Genomic DNA, 16316 nt, shown 5'->3' on the forward strand with positions numbered 1-16316 from the left:
CCTGAATTCTCATTTTCTCTTTATAAAATATTAAAACTACATCCCCGTCAGCCATACTCTTCTCTCTCTGACTGTGAGGCTGAGCTAGAGGGCGCCATCCAATCTGCTTTCATCTCCTAATCAGCCCCATCGGGCTCCCAGAGGCCTCACTCCCCCAATGACTGCTGTTATGTCCACAGCTGAACTTACACAGCTTTAAACCAACCACGTTTCAATCTCCCCAAAACTTCTCAGGAATATTTGATCTTTGGCCTGACATTCCTGATATTCCTCTTAAAAAGCTAGATTTTTTTTCCTTCTTTGCCCATGCCTACCTGAAGTTTGGCTTTTCCTTCTCTACTCCCTTCCCCTTTATCCACCAACTATATGAGTCCCTCAAGTCTCGGTCAACTATATGGACCTCAAGCCTCTTCTCTGTTCCAGACACTTTTCATATTTATTTATCTGTTTTCCAAATCTCCATTACAACCTACACACAACTCAGGAACCTCTTTTGTGCCTGTGGGTGCCCAGTGAGGGTCTAAGAGAACACTGAATTCCCCGGAAGTTAATAGGTTGTCATAACAGTCCCAATGTGGGTGGCAGGAACTAAACTCTGGTCCTTTGCACAGGCAGCAAGTACACTTGAACCTCAGATGTCTCTCCAGCCTCAGATGATCCATAAATTTCTATCTCAGCATAGGTCATATCTTCTGACCTACAGACTCACAAATGCAGTCTTCTTTAATACCTTTTCCAGTTCAATGTGTGTCTCAAACCAAGTTCCTGTGCTTCTCCTTACTCTAGGCCACTTCTCCTATCTCTCATGCTGGCAAATGGCCCGTTGTTGGCAGCACATCAGAAACCAGGAGACCAGACTTAACACTTGGTTTTCTTATCCCTGTCCTCAAGGTCTAGTTATTATGCCTAAAGCCTTCATTCCTCTCAAAACCATGCACTTCTGTCTCCATAGTCACCCCCAACCCACTTTACTCCTGGATGATTTTACATGCTTCCTAACTGGTAGGGGCAGGGCGGAGAAAGAGGCCGACTCCTACAGCTCTCCACGCTGACCTTAAAAAGCACATAGCCTCAAAATAATGTCCTTAAAAGCAGTTTCTAAATGTTCTACAAGGCCTTGTGAATGACCTATCCTCTATCTCCCTCTCCAGCTTTCTGTACTCTTGTTTCTCTAAGATCTACTAGCTTCCTGAGAGGCATTGCAGTCATACTTCTATATTACCACTTTGCTACTCTCATAATCAAAAACCTTACTTCCCTTGGCTCTCAAGTAGAGTGGGGGTTTGTGTCGCAGCTTGATGTCTAAGCCTCAGTCATGAAAAGGGAATATTGCCTCCTGGCTCTTTGGAATACTGCCCTGGAGTCTTCTGTCACCAAAATACACATACTGAAGAGTGCAGGAAAATCTCTAAGAGGCCGCCTGTGTGTACCCTGTCTAACAGCTTTGTTTGGGCACCACCTGAGCCAAGCCCCGAAGGCCAGGGAAGGAACTTCAGATTCCAGACTCCAGCCATTACCTTCAGTTTTAAGAGTGCTAGCTGAAGGCCCAGATGTCATGGGCAGGGACAACTGCTTCATGGGGAGAAGTCTAAGGCTGTTTCCTGCAGAACCAATGGGCAGGCATATGCTGTTTTACACTGCATATCCTAGCTCACCTTTGCCTACTTGAGCCTATTGATTCCTACACATACTTCTTTCAGAGAATACTGTCTAGATCAGACCAAATTTCACCCAAAAACTGATTCTTGCCATTCTGAAGTACTCCCTCATAGCATTTACTCACAAATGTAATCGGACATTTGTTTATGTTTGTTTGTTGATTTTTGAGACAGGGCCTTACTAGGTACCTCTGGCTGTCTTTGAACTCACAGAGATCCACCTGCCTCTGCCTCCCAAGTGCTGGGATTAAAGGTGTGAGCCACCACGTCAGGCTTATTCATGACTTATGTTTACCCCCACAAGACCAAACTCCATAATGGTGGCACAGACCTTACTTACTTAGCATCACCTTTTATCTCCAGAGACAAGTCCTAAGTCCCAGTCAGCCCATACAGTCGAATGGGAAGCAACCCATGCAAAAGTGCGACTCTTAACTGGAGGGAGATGTGCCTTCAGTTCTCATTGTGCTAACTTGTGAGAAAGAAAGCACCAGAACCCTGACTCTCCAAAACCTTCAATTTGTCTAAAACCTAGTTTCAAACATGCCATAATTCACCCACAACAAAATAATAAAACCATTCCATAAAAAACACTATAATTTCAATAAAGGAAAAAAATCCACTATTATAAGACAGAAATGATAAAGCACAAAAAATTAATTTCAATTCCATATCAATGTGCATCAAAACTCATAACTTAATATAATTCCACAAAGTTATGTTCATCAGAGAAACATTACCCCCAAAAGACAAAAATATGAATATACGTTTCAATATGAATACACTTCAAAATGTTATGCTAAATCAAAAAAGTCTGAGATGTTAGTCCATATACTGCATCATGCTACTTCTGTGAAATGGCTGCACAAGACGGCCACTCTTGGGGAGTAATTGATGATGGTGTCATGGCTGTGATGTTTCTTTTTCAGGAGATTAAAATATTCTCAAGTTAAGTGGTTATGATGACACAACTCTGTGCACAAATACTTTATGGTATGGGAATTATATCTCAATAAAATCATTAGGAGAATTAACACATTAAAGGTAGCTATTATAGTCCCTTAACCAAGAATTTCAAAACAGCACAGAACTTTATGATCTGTAATAAAATATAATACCTGTGACCAGTAAGACAGTTTTTTTTTTCTTTTTTCTTTTTTTCGGAGCTGGGGAAAGTGCTAGGCAAGCGCTCTACCACTGAGCTAAATCCCCAACCCCCAGTAAGACAGTTTTAAAATAACAATTTAAAAATAGTGGTTAGGGTCTGACAGGTGAACATAGCCTGCAGCCTGCTAACTAAGTAGTTAACGTTTTCAGTCTGTAAAAAGGAGGGAATAAGGAGAGTTAGGGCGTATGTGATCAAGGTATCCTATATTTGTATGAAATTGTCAAAGATAGTCTTTTTTAAAAAGGAGGGAAAAGCTATGTAATGTATGAGTGCAGGCAGCACTGCAGTGTGAGGAAGCTACTGCCAACAGAGACGGGAACTTCTGAGGGGAGGAAACAGCCATACCTACTATAAACACAGGAATGGCTATTGTTATTAGGCAAGGAACTGTAAGAAGTGAGACTGGGTGAGTGGCTGGTCTTACTTGGGCCTAGTTTGTCTGTTCTGAATTAGTGAGGGTGTAGCTTTGTGACCATAAATAGGATCCTGAACCTCTCCTGTATTTCTCAGTTTCCTTCAGTGAGAAACAGGGGCTAGAATTAAGACACACACAGACAATAGGAACATAACAAAGCAGCCAGCCTCTCTTTAGGCTGTTGTAAGTACTTCTCTCTCAGCTGGAATGACTAGCTGCGGTATATTAAAGGCACTTCAAATGTCCCACATCCTAAGAACTAACAGTTCTGCCTGGAGTCTGTTTCCTTCCTCCTTCCTTCTCTCCTATGGTATTCTGAGCAAGAATGGCCCCTATAGGCGCATATATTTGAATGTCTGGTGCCCAGATGGTAGATTATTTAGGAAGGATTAGGAGGTATGGCCTTGTTGGAGGAGGTATGTCAACAGGGGACACTTTGGGGTTCAAAGGACCAGGCCAGGCTGATATTGCTCTCTCTGCCTCCATCTTGCAGATCTGCTGCAAAGTCTCAAGTTACTGCTCCTTGGACATGCTTGCCTGCCTCCCAGCATGCTTCCTACCATGGACTAGTGCTTTGATATGATACCTTGGTTATGGTGTATCTTCACAGCTACTAGAATAATAACTAAAACACTTCCTAATCTCTGAGAGTTTTGTGAAATTCTCCCAATCAACTGGTCAGCGTAAGACCTCAGGAATTTCCTGAGCAGTCCTTTAACATTGCTTTAGCTGAGGACCTTCACATGTTGCTTAGACTGATACAATGTTCATGTAAGTGCCATGCCTTGGACTGTGCCCCTCTCCCTACACAAACTGCTACTTGTCTTACTTAGGGTTCCTAGAACTGTGATAAAACCATGGCCAAAGCAGCTTGGGAAGGAAAGGGTTTATTTATTTGGCTTATACAGTCTGTTGATGGAAGCCAAGGCAGGAAGTGGGAAGCGAGCTGAGGCAGAGGCCTGTCCACTGTCTCACTCCCGTGGTTTGCTCAACCAGCTTCTTATACAGTCCAGGACCTGCCCCAGCGGCCCCTCCCACAGCAGGTGAACTCCCCACATCAATCATTAATCAATTAAATGCCCTACAGGCTTGCCTAGGGAGCAGCCTGACGGACATAATTCCTCAAGTTGAGATTCCCTCTTCCCAGATAGGTCTAGCTTTGTGACAAGGAAACAAAATATACACAAAAAGAAACTGAGCCCACCATTCTCTTCCATTTCCTACCCCTGTTGCTGTGTTGCTGACAGGCACCTAAGAAGAAAAGCTTATTTCCTGCCCGATTGTGCCCCCTCCCAGCCCCCCTCCCCGTAGCACAAGGTCCTGTCAGGAAACCATGTACATCGGGGAATGATCTCTCTACCCCAAATGTCTATACTCAATTAGAATGCCCTTTCTCAGCCTAAGAGATTTCTACTCCCACAAAGCCATATCACGTATCACCTCTTCTGAATTTCCAATGTACTTCCAAACAAAGGAATGTCCTCTGTCTTCTATTTTAAACAGCATTAGCATTCCACATTTTCTGAAAGCTGTGAATAACTCACAGCAGGTTCTGATGGTGAAGCCTAGAGAAAACAATTAGATAAGAGATTCTAATTTCTCGTAAGGAACATGTTACTCTAGAGTGCTATGTGAAAACATGAGGGAGTTATTCAACTTTTAAAAAGAAGAAAACTTGTTCCCTCCCCCAAAAAGCATACACATGAACACACCTTGAGGCTAAATGAAATAAGCCAGTCACAGAGGACTAGTATGATTCTCCTTGTAAGTAGTATCTAAAGTAATCAGACATGGAAAGAGCAGAATGGTGTCTGCCAGAGGCTAGTGAGTGCAAAGTATTTGAACAGGCATGGAGCTTAAGAGTTTTGTAACACAAAACCTTATGAACATACTTAGCACTACTAAAACACACACTTTATAAAAGGGATTCCTTGCAATCACAGTTGAAGACAGCCTATTACGTTAAATTATACATAAGCCAAATCCCAGTATACAACTACTTCACTGCAATTGCATACTACACGTGTGGTTAGACACTAGTCCTTATCAGGCCTGACCCACCAGCAATATTTAACTCTGCTGCTCCCTGCCTCCTCCTCGAAAGCCCTCCACTACTGGGTTTTAGGAGAGCCCTTGCCTAGTTCCTCATTATCTAGTATCTAGACTGAGCACCTTGGGATCCAGTTCAGACCACTTCTCTGGCTGGTTTTGTGTGTCATCTTGATATAAACTAGAGGCATCACAGAGAGAGGAGCCTCAGTTGAGAAAATGCCTCCATGAGATCCAGCTATAAGGCATTTTCTTAATTAGTAATCAATGGGAGAGTCCTGCCCATTGTGGGTGGTATCACCCCAGGGCTGATCTGGGTTCTGTAAGAAAGTAAGCTGAGCAAACCAGTAAGCAGAACCCCTCCATGGCCTCTGCATCAGCTCCTGCCTCCAGGTTCCTGCCCTGTTTGAATTCCTATCCTGACTTCCTCCAATGGTGGGCTATGATCTGGAAGTATAAGCCAAATAAACCCTTTCCTCCCCAATTTGCTTTTTGGTCACAGTGTTTCACTGCAGCCTTAGAAACCCCGATTAAGGCACCGACTCTCAGTGCCTGTGCATGGACTCCAATCTAATGCTGTTTTCCCATACCGTTTGCACCATTACCTCTCGAAACACCTTTTTACAAGTTGAATTACCCGACTCCCCAAGAACCTGCACAACCAAGAGTAAGACAAGGCCAGGAGTGCTGAGCTTTGGAGTAGGTCTCGGAGAGATCTTGGCGGTTTGTTCTTAATTGTTGTTTACATCCTCCCCGCGTGGAGTAATAGTGTCCTGCTGAGAATGCACATCCCAGAGGCTCTAAGTACCACTTCTGAGCAGAAGGCTTCCACTTTGTCTGTGGGATAGTCCTTCTCTGGACTCCAATTCTCTACCTAATTCCCTTTCTGATTTAACTTGAATATCTGACAGGCATCTCTCAATCCCCCAACTCCCAATCCTTTCTACCCAATCATGTTTCCTTGTTTAAAACCTTCAACTCCTTCATTTTTCTCAAAGTTGAGGAGCTGACCTCCTCCTGACCCCTGCATTAAGCCCCAACAATACTTGCTTCTCTGCTGTGCTTCAAACAGTCCAGCGCTGCTCTTACTGAAGCCTGTGCACTAGGTGTTCCTGCATTGAAAGAGAAACTGCACGACCACTGCTTTTTAGATAAAGCTATCCTGGAGCACAAACCCACTCGTTCATCTGGTTACATTCATCGGACAACAGCAGAGCTGAGTAGACGCAGCCTTTATGGTTCACTAGCTTTAAGTGCTTACTATGACGTTCTACAGAGCACAATCTCCCTACTAAGAAGAGGCAGCGCCCTCACCTTCTTCAGGTCTTAGTTCAGACATGACCTCCTCCATGAAGCCTGCCCTCAACAATCTATTTTAAAAGCATCCTGCCCTGTCATCCTACATACTTAGTCTAATTAGCTGCCCCTACTTTCTCCCATAGTACTTAAAACCTCACAACATTCTACATTTTACTTATTTATCTTAGTGGTTTGTTTGTTTGAAACATATTTTGTTTTACTTATTTTCCTGTCTTCCCTGGACTACATACAATACACAGGTTTCACCAGGGAGGATGTCTTTTGTTGTATCATCTAAGCGAGGCACAGAAACAAAGATGCTCCATTAATGTCTGATGAACGAATCAGTGACTGTTAGGCACCTGATAAATACTTGCAAAACTGAAGAGAAGGGGAAGGGACCCTGGGCTCAGAGAACGATGTGTACTCAGGCAATTCAGAGTGACATAGTTAAATCACATTTCTTATCTTCCTAATACCAAGTTATTGCTGTTTTAAGCCACGTGCTTGGGTATTTGGTGCCTGCAATCAGGCTATGGACACAACAGAAGGAGCTGTGTCCTGTCTCCTCAGTCTCCAGTGTCGAACTCTTGCAGATCCTTACACAGCCTCTCCTGTGTACCCAGAACATCTGCCTGAGCAGCTCTTGCACCCAATGATTAGGTCACTCTAGCACTGCCTGGTTCCTCTTTCTAGATGAAATTTTAATTAAAACCTATCTTGAAATAATTCTAATACCTACCTGAGCACAATAGAATGTTCCTCCAAACTTCACTTACTAACTTGGGAGAGAAACGTATCATTTTTTGCTTTGCTTCTAACTACAAAAGTTTTTGTGGGCATTGAATAAATAAGATCACTTTCCAGTATGAACAAGAATTCTCCAGCTCGGCTCTCTCTCTCTCTCTCTCTCTCTCTCTCTCTCTCTCTCTCTCTCTCTCTCTGTGTGTGTGTGTGTGTGTGTGTGTGTGTGTGTGTAAGAGGTGGTGGGGGGGAGCATGTTCTGAAAACCCAAATTCCAAATGAACAAGAGTAAAGTAATACACCTTAAGAGGTTATCTACACAAATATTTCACTTATAGAATAGAATTCCTTTAAAAGTTCTTTTATATTACTCCTAGAAGAGACTCAATGTTCATTAATTGATGCATTCTAATTTGTCTTAATGTTTTCAGCTGTCAGATAATTCATTTGTAAGAAAACGATCCAAAAGTGAGACCTGAGGATCACGGTGAGTAAAACACAAAAAGGAAGAAAACAGGCCCTACTGTTCCTGGTGTGGAGAGAACATAGGACTGCAAGTCCAAAAGTGATTGTCACCCCAGGTAAGGAAGCTTCTCTTCATAGTGAGTGACAGCCACTGCAGACTCACACATGGTCAAGTGTGAGAAAAGGTGACTGGTGAGAAGAAAATTGCGGAAGAGTGGGTGGAAAGAATGCAGGACCAGAGGATGGAGAGACGAGCTGTAAAGGGCTGTCTTCTGGACACAGCACTGCTGCTGCTCATGCATGTTACCCATTGACAATCCATCCAAGATGGGGTCCATCAGCATTCCACCACAGATGGAGGAGGGGCTCGCGAGTACTGCCTCTCCCTGGGGAGCCGCTGCTTGCTAGGGAGAGGGAATCATTCCCCACACCCCAGTGGTATAACCACAGTTAAGATACCCTGAACTGTGCTGCATACGATCCTACTTATCATTGGGTCACAGAAAACAACAAAAGCAGCCAAGCACACAAAGAAACACAAGGCATGAAAATGAAAAGGGGCTTGTCGGGAAGGAGGGGCTCCACAGGAATAAGACAGGGAAGAGGGAGATGGGGTGTGTGTGGAAAGACCCAAAGACATAATATACATGGATTAAATTGACAAAAAATAAAACATTAAAGACACAAACCAACAACCATGGGGTGAAGTCTCACCATTAGTTGTATGACTCTTGACCCTGGCTCAAATGATAGTTTAGGCTGGATATTTATTTGTTGAAGAAATTGTCCTGTACATGAAGGATGATTAAAACTGTTAGCCCTGATAGTCAAGGAGACTCGTAGTGATTGCACTGCAAGTACTGAGTACTGGCACACAGCACTGTGCTGAGTTAGGTGGTCCTAGGCTACCCAGAGCTCCATTCAGGCTGGGCAAGCACTCCACCAACCGAACACATCCTCAGCCCTCCTGGCTTAATGGCATGGTAAAATGTTTTCTCTTTTGTCACCAGAAATGATAGTCTCTGCAAATAATCTCCTACTGAAGTCCACTCCTTCTAAAAACGAAGGTTGTTTTGAAAGCATCTATTGTGTGTGTCCTTTCCTATGGACGATGCTGTTCTATGAGCTAGAGAAACACATAAAGCAAAGGAAGTAGCACCAAAGACCGAAGACCACATTTAATGTGTTAAGGCCCAAAACTGGCTCCTTATTAAAACGCTGGCAAGAGTTCAAATAAGCTGTTCCCTCATACTGTGATCGAAAGAAAACACCCTGACAGGAATCTGCTCAAAAACTCCTAAAACTTAGATGACCTTCAGTGATGGTTTAAAATTTTAGGCTACCAGCTTGGTTTACACAGAGAGTTCCGATAGATAGAACTACACAGCTGGACTTTGTCTCTAAAACATAGACTGATGGACGGATGGACAGGTGGATAGAGTTTTAAGCAACATAACTTTAGGGGATTATATGATACACATGAATGGAACAGATATTTCAAAACAGTGATGGCGACAAATAAAAACAAACGACAAAGCTCAGAGCCTTTCATTTGACTCAGTACCTGATATTAAATGCTCCTTAGACCTTAGAGGGACAGGAGACCAACCAGGCCTCGAAGCACCCGATTTAGTACGAGCGAAAAATAACAGTATCAATACAGTGGGGAAATGCCATAATATGTAAAAGTTTCTATTCAAATTCAAGAAGGGACTTCTAGCAAGGGGCAGGGAGAAGGAGTAAGAGGCTACGCTGTGTAATGGAAGGTTATGCTCGATGAAGCCTTAACTGACAGCTATTAATAAGGTGATTAACGGCACATTGAGTATGGTAGCCTTTGAGGTCTTAGAGGGCTTCACCAACCACAAAGCTGTGCTAAGTCTACTTTGTAGAGAACAGACAAGTGCAGGGTCAAACCGACAACACTAGCAATGTCATGGATTAACTCTTAAGGTCAGTCTATCAATGCAGCAAGAGCAGAAAGAGAAGGCAGCAAGGGAGGTCAGATAGGAGAAAAACCTTGTGCAGACAAGGAATCATAATGCGATACATCATGTTTTAAAGCTGACTTTTTATAGTATCCTCTAAGAGTTCACTAATTTGCTGTTTTATTTCTACAGTTATTAACATACAGAATCTAGGTCAAATGTTTTAAACATGTTAATACTGTTCCAAGTTACCTTTCAAAATGCTTAATTTCAAATTTACAAATGTACACAAACTCCCAGATGGTAAACATACACTCTATGTTTAATATACAGAAAACAAAAGAGCAGTTTAAAAGACCTGAAGGAGACACATCTAAAACAGTTGTAAGTCAGGCAATGTACTGGCCCAGGACTGACTGTACAGCTTATTTCCAAGGATTCAGTACCCGTGCTGACTGCATACACTCGGGCAGGGCCTGGGAGTGCTACAGTGATAGCTGACACAGCATCTTGGCAACTGATAGCAACTGCCTGGCCTCCTCCTCCTCCTCCTGAAACCCAGCATCCTTCACTAACTTACGAAGTTAGTGCTCAAGAGGCAACAGCAGGAGGATTGCTGCAAACTGAAGGCCAGCCTGGCCTACAGACACCCTCTCTTGAACAAAGTTGAGTGTGATGGTGCAAGCTTTAATCCCAGTACTTGGGAGGCTGAGGCAGGAAGATTATTGTACACTCGAGGCCAGCCTGAACCACAAAGAGAGGCCCTGACTTCAAAAAAAAAAAAAAAAAAAAAGACATTTAAAAAGGTAAACAGTATCTACCCCAAGAGGCAGGAGGAAGATTTATTTTTCTTGATTTTGATAATGAGCCAAAAGTCACTGTCCTTTAAGTGGCAAGATTTGACACGCCAAGATCTGTATGGTCCCTTCCAAATCTTTTATTTTAATCCCTAAAGTTATAACACGAAACTTTATTTGCCGGAATAAGAGAAGAAATGGCAGAAAACAGCTCTGTGAAGTTTTCTGTTTTGTAAGGAATGTCTTGTTATGCAGCCTTGATACTTCTCTCCAGATTCTAATCACTATGACTGGATGAATGAAAAGCAATGTTGCCTTTTCTGACCTTTAACCCTTAGTGAATGCTTAGAATTCCTTTTTTGCAGACCTGTTCTAGATGCTAACCAAGAGTGATGAAGACCGATAGGACTTGCTTGCCATCCACTGCTGACACTCGTGGGCCTCTCTGAACACATATTATAAACTACTGCTTTTATGGTACAGAGGAATATATTTCAACAGGAAATGAGTGTTACTACTCACCAAATGCATAACATTCTGTCAGAGACAAACCGTGCTTGTCTGTGTGTGTAAGACTGAGGCAGCAATAATCCACTGCGACTCTAATCCACCTGAACATTTCAAAATGAGGCATGAGCCATGAGACGTAACCACACAAAGTGAAAATAACGTTGGCAAACTATTGCTTTGGTTAGCATTTCAACATAAAACATACTGTAAAAATCGAAACAGGAATAATAAGCCAGAGCCCAACTTTGAGTGGCCTCTGCAAGGCTTTCATTCACAGGGTTGCTGCTATGCCTCTGCATCAAGTGTCCCAGACATTCCTACATCCATCCAGCTCTAAGGGACTTCTTTTGAGATCAAAGATTAGTTCCTATCCAGATGTGGCAGCTTACACTTCTAACCCAGCACTTGGGAAGGAAGGTAGTGGATGGCCACAATATGAGAACCCATCTTTAAGAAAAACAAAAAAACCAAACCCAAAACAAAACAACAACAAAAACCAAGCAGGCAATGGTCAGGTACTCTGGGAGACAGGCAGGTAGATCTCTGAGTTCAAGATCAGTATGGTCTACACGTAAGTCCCAGGTCAGTCAGGGCTTCATAGTAAGTCCTGTCTATGTACAAAATAAACTGCTGTATTTTTTTAGATTTATGCTTTTAGGAAAAAATAAATAAACGGCACTATTCTTAGGAGACAGTAGTTGAGAAAATATCAACCCATGAATATGAAACATTCAAACAGGTAAGTAAATAAAAATTCTGTCCATAGAAATAAAAAAATTTCCCTTAAAAAATTTGATTCCTGGCAATGGATACCACTATAGATAAATTATATCACAAAAATTCTAAGGCACTACGCAAATTCTTTTGATAAATCTACATTTCTTCATACTTAACTCATAATTTTAAAGTCTCTAGCTTCTAAAAAATCAAATATAATTTATTACACTTTGAACACAAAACATCTACTAGGCTCAAGGCTGTAATAAAGAAGTATGGTGGTTAATTCTATGGTCAACTTAAATGGATTAAGAAATGTCTAGGGCATAGGGAGGTACAGATAGCTTTGTGTTATGATGCTGGAGAGACTGAACTAAAACAACTGGCCTGGATGTGCACAACAGCACCCCTGGCTGGGGGCTGCAGCTGAAAATGAAAATAGGAGAAAAGCAGCCATGTCCTTTTCTCTGCTTCCTGATTTGTTCAGATAAAAAGTGTGGGATCCCCCCACCTCCCAATCCCTGATGCCATGCCTTCCTTACATGATAGACTGAGACAAAATAAATCCTCCCTCCTTTAAGCTGCCTTTGTCAGGTCTCCATCACAGCAATGACAAAGTTCGAAGAGGGTACTATATCTAATTTCTGCATCCTTACATCTGTTCTCAATACCTACCTCAGTGCCTAGCAAACATGGTAAGTTCTTGACAAAAAAACTAGCCAATCTGAATGGTTAGTTTCAGTAAACTGGTATTAACTATTTTGCTGTTCTGATATTTCAGTATAAAATGTGTTATTTATCAAACAGATATGATCTAAACCACTATTTAATATACATCTACAGTTTTTATTCAGAGAATTCTTTCCATTTAATAAAAATAACAGAAACAGCTGTGCTGCTCTTTTAAGAATGCACAGTAACTGTATGTAAAGGACTGAAAGAATCAGGTGATTAGAATCCTAAACACTGCGGACACACAATTCTCACAGTGCTAGGCGAAGCAGGAACACAAAAGGCCGCTAACTGTGCTGTCAGGGTCTACCTGTGTTCCTCCGTAATCTATCCTCTACCTTAAAACAAACCTCGTAAGATAGCTGTTTCAAAATACAGTCATGGCCCTTTCAAAAGCTGGTAGGTTGATAAGACAGAGATCAATCAGAACATAGCAAAAATTAAGAGAACAAAATGCTGATAATGGGGAAGGACACATGGAGGGCAAGCACAGAAAAAAGGTGCGCAGAGCAGAAAGATAAACTAAAAAACGCAGGCTCAATATGGATAAATTCTGTGGAATCAGAGTTTTCTCATGGTTAGGAATAAAAACAAAGCAAATACCTGAACCAAATATTTCTAGTTTTTGTAAAGTAGTTCCTGTGACAGCTAATTTTCACTGTCAACTTGGCTAGATCTGTAATCAACCAAAGGGTAAGCTGCTTGGCCCGCCTGTGAGGTGTTATAACCATCTAAAGGGGGTGACCTCCCTAAACATGGCAGCAGAGAGGAGAGCTTTGTACATGCTTGCTTTCACTCCTTGTTAGTCTGTCAGCACGCCTTCCTGGTAACAGAGCCAGCTTCCTGGGGCTTCCAAAACAGACTGAAGACCAATAGCACCCAGGATTCCCCCAGCCTTCAGTGCCAGACTGAGACTATGAATCTGTTCTAGCATTACAGCCTCTCAGTCTCTCTCCAGTGTGAGACAGCCACTGCCGGACTACACAGACTGTACTGTCTATGTAAGCCAACCTAATACAGTCACCTTTGATTGTGTGTGTGTGTGTGTGTGTGTGTGTGTGAATGTTAGATAAAAACCAAGTAAATCTTTTTATACTTTTCTTCAGAAGTCATTTGAGTAATTTAAGAGTCTTATTTAAGAACTGTTAAGTGCTTTAGACTTTTTAACTACTTGCATTTTAATGGGCAGACAGTAAAATTTATTTGTCTGTGTTTTAATGTTTATTTACATTTATTAAAGCTTATAGGCCATTAAAAGTTCATCAAGAAAACTTTAATTCAAAAAAATCAGCCTCGTCATACAAAAATAACAGTATATAACTACTTTGGTATTAGCTTATTTTAAATATTGCATATATATTTATACTTTTGGTGGTTTGAATAGGTATGGCCCCCCATAGACTCATGTTTTTGAATGCTTTGCCCATAGGGATTGGTATTAGGAGATATGGTCTTGTTGAAGTGGGTGTGGCCTTCTTAGGGGAAGTGTGTCACTGTGGAGGTGGGCTTTGAGTCCTACACACTCAAGCTATGAGCCAGTGTGACAGTCTCCTTCTGCTGCCTAAGTGTTAAGATTTAGAACTCTTGCCTCATCTACCATCATGCCTGCCTGCACGCTGCCATGCTTCCAGACATGATGATAATGGACTAAACCTCGGAAACTATATACCAGCCCCAATTAAATGTTTTCCTTCATAACAGTTGCCTTGGTCATAGTATCTCTTCACGCAATAAAACCTTATGATAATAAATAAACATGATTGGTTCTACAGTTTCTAACTTCTCCAATGGGGCAATAAATGAAAGAAATTTAAACCAGGCACGGTGGTACACACCTATAATCTCAGCACTTGGGAGGTAAAAGCAAAAGCATCAAGAATTCAAGGTTAGCCTGAGTAAAATAGCAAGTTTGAAGCCTGCCTCAGCTACATGAAACCCTTTCTCCAAAGGGAGTGGGGAGAGAAAGAGAATTCGAGAAAAGAAAAAAAAGCCATAAATTGTCCAAGCTGCACGTGTGCATGTGCGTGTGTGAGAGAGGTTGGCATCAGGTGTCTTTCTCAGTCCTTCTCTACCTTCCATCATATGTTATGATACAGTCTCTCTCACCAAATGTGGAGCTCACCTACTAAGCTACACTAGCCGGCCATTGAGCTTCAGAGATCTGCTTGTTTCTGCTTTCCATGTTGACTTTACGTGATGTGCTTGCTAATTTAATATCAACTTGAAACAAGCTAGAATTATCTGAAAGGAGAAAAACTCAATTGAAAAAATGCCTCCATAAGATCTGGCTATAGAGCATTTTTTAAATAAGTAATTGACGTGGGAGGGCACAACCCATTGTGGGTGGTGGCACCCCTGGACTGGTGGGCCTGAGCTCTTTAAGAAAGCAGGCTGAGCAAGTCAGGGGGAGCAAGCCAGAAAGCAGTATCCCTCCATGACCTACCTCCATGCTCCTGTCCTGCCTGAGTTCCTGCCCTCACTGCTTTTGACAATGATGAGCTTTATATGGAACTGAGTAAAATTAACCCTTTCCTAATCAAGTTGCTTTTGGTCATGATGTTTCAAAACATCATCAGAAACTCAAACTAAGTCATGTGGGGTCTGGGAATGCAAGCTCAGGTCTTTATGATTTCATGGTATGTTAGTTACTCTTGATAAAAACATTATGACCAAGACAACTTACAGAATAGTTTATTTGGGCTCACTGTTCCAGAGAGGTAAGTCTGTTGTGGCACAGAGGCATGGCAACAAGCAGTGGGAATGGTGGCTGGAACAGGATGCTGAAAGCTCACATTTTTCATCTTAAGTGCAATGCAGGCTGTGCTGATTTGAATAGGAATAGCGCCCATAGATTCCCCCATGTGTTTGAATGGTTGGCCCATAAGGAGTGACACTATTAGGTATGTCCTCGTTGGAACAGGTGTAGTGTTGGAGGAAGTGTGTCAGTGTGTGGATGGGTTTTGAGGTCCATCGTGGAAAAGGGCTTCCTTCTAGCTCTGCCTGATGATGCCAGTCTTCTCCTGGTTGCATTTGGAACAAGATGCAGCACTCTCAGCTCCTCCAGTACCATACCTGCCTGGATGGTGCCATGTTTCATGCCATGATGATAACGGACTGAACCTCTAAACCTATAAGCCATCCACAATTAAATGTTGCCCTTTATAAGAGTTGCCTTGGTCATGGTGTCTCTTTGCAGCGATGGGAACCCTAACTAAGACTCAGGGACAGCAAATTGGAAGTAGCTGGAGCTTTTTACTCTTGAAGCCTACCCACAGAGGTAGTGACATAAACTCATCTAGCCTGGCTACACCTTCTAAACATCTACAATCAGTGCCACAGATAGAGACAGAGGAATCATACGGCTATGACTATAGGGACATTTCTTAGTCGAACCACCGCACATGGCACACGCCTTACTGACTGAGCCATCTTCTCATTCCAAGATATTCATTTTGGAGAGAACTACGACTCAGAAAGGTAACTACCCAGTGTGATGGCTTGGATAGGTATGGCCTTCACAGATTCATGTATTTGAAAGCTTGGCCATAGGGAGTGGCACTATTAGGAGGTGTGGCCTTATTGAGGCATGGCCTTGTTAAAGGAAGTGTGTCACTGTGGAGGCAGGCTTTGAAGTCTTAAATGTTCAAGCTACAACCAGTATAAAACACATACAGTCTCTACCAATAGCCTACTGATCAATGTAGCCTTAATTATTTCTATGTAGCCTTAATTATCCTGGAACTCTCTACGGAGACCAGGCTAAGCTGGAATTCATAGAGATTGTCCTGCTTCTGCCTCCCATATACCTCTACACACACACACACACACACACAC

General features: G+C 42.3%; 1 protein-coding gene across 1 annotated transcript in view; it reads right to left on the reverse strand.

The window, feature by feature from the left end:
• Usp24 (ubiquitin specific peptidase 24) overlaps nucleotides 1-16316 on the reverse strand; it is a 129076-nt gene that overhangs the window by 102217 nt on the left and 10543 nt on the right. The window lies entirely within an intron of this gene.

The sequence above is a fragment of the Rattus rattus genome, chromosome 1 (assembly GCF_011064425.1).
Source record: "Rattus rattus isolate New Zealand chromosome 1, Rrattus_CSIRO_v1, whole genome shotgun sequence".
In the NCBI taxonomy this organism is placed as follows: domain Eukaryota; kingdom Metazoa; phylum Chordata; class Mammalia; order Rodentia; family Muridae; genus Rattus; species Rattus rattus.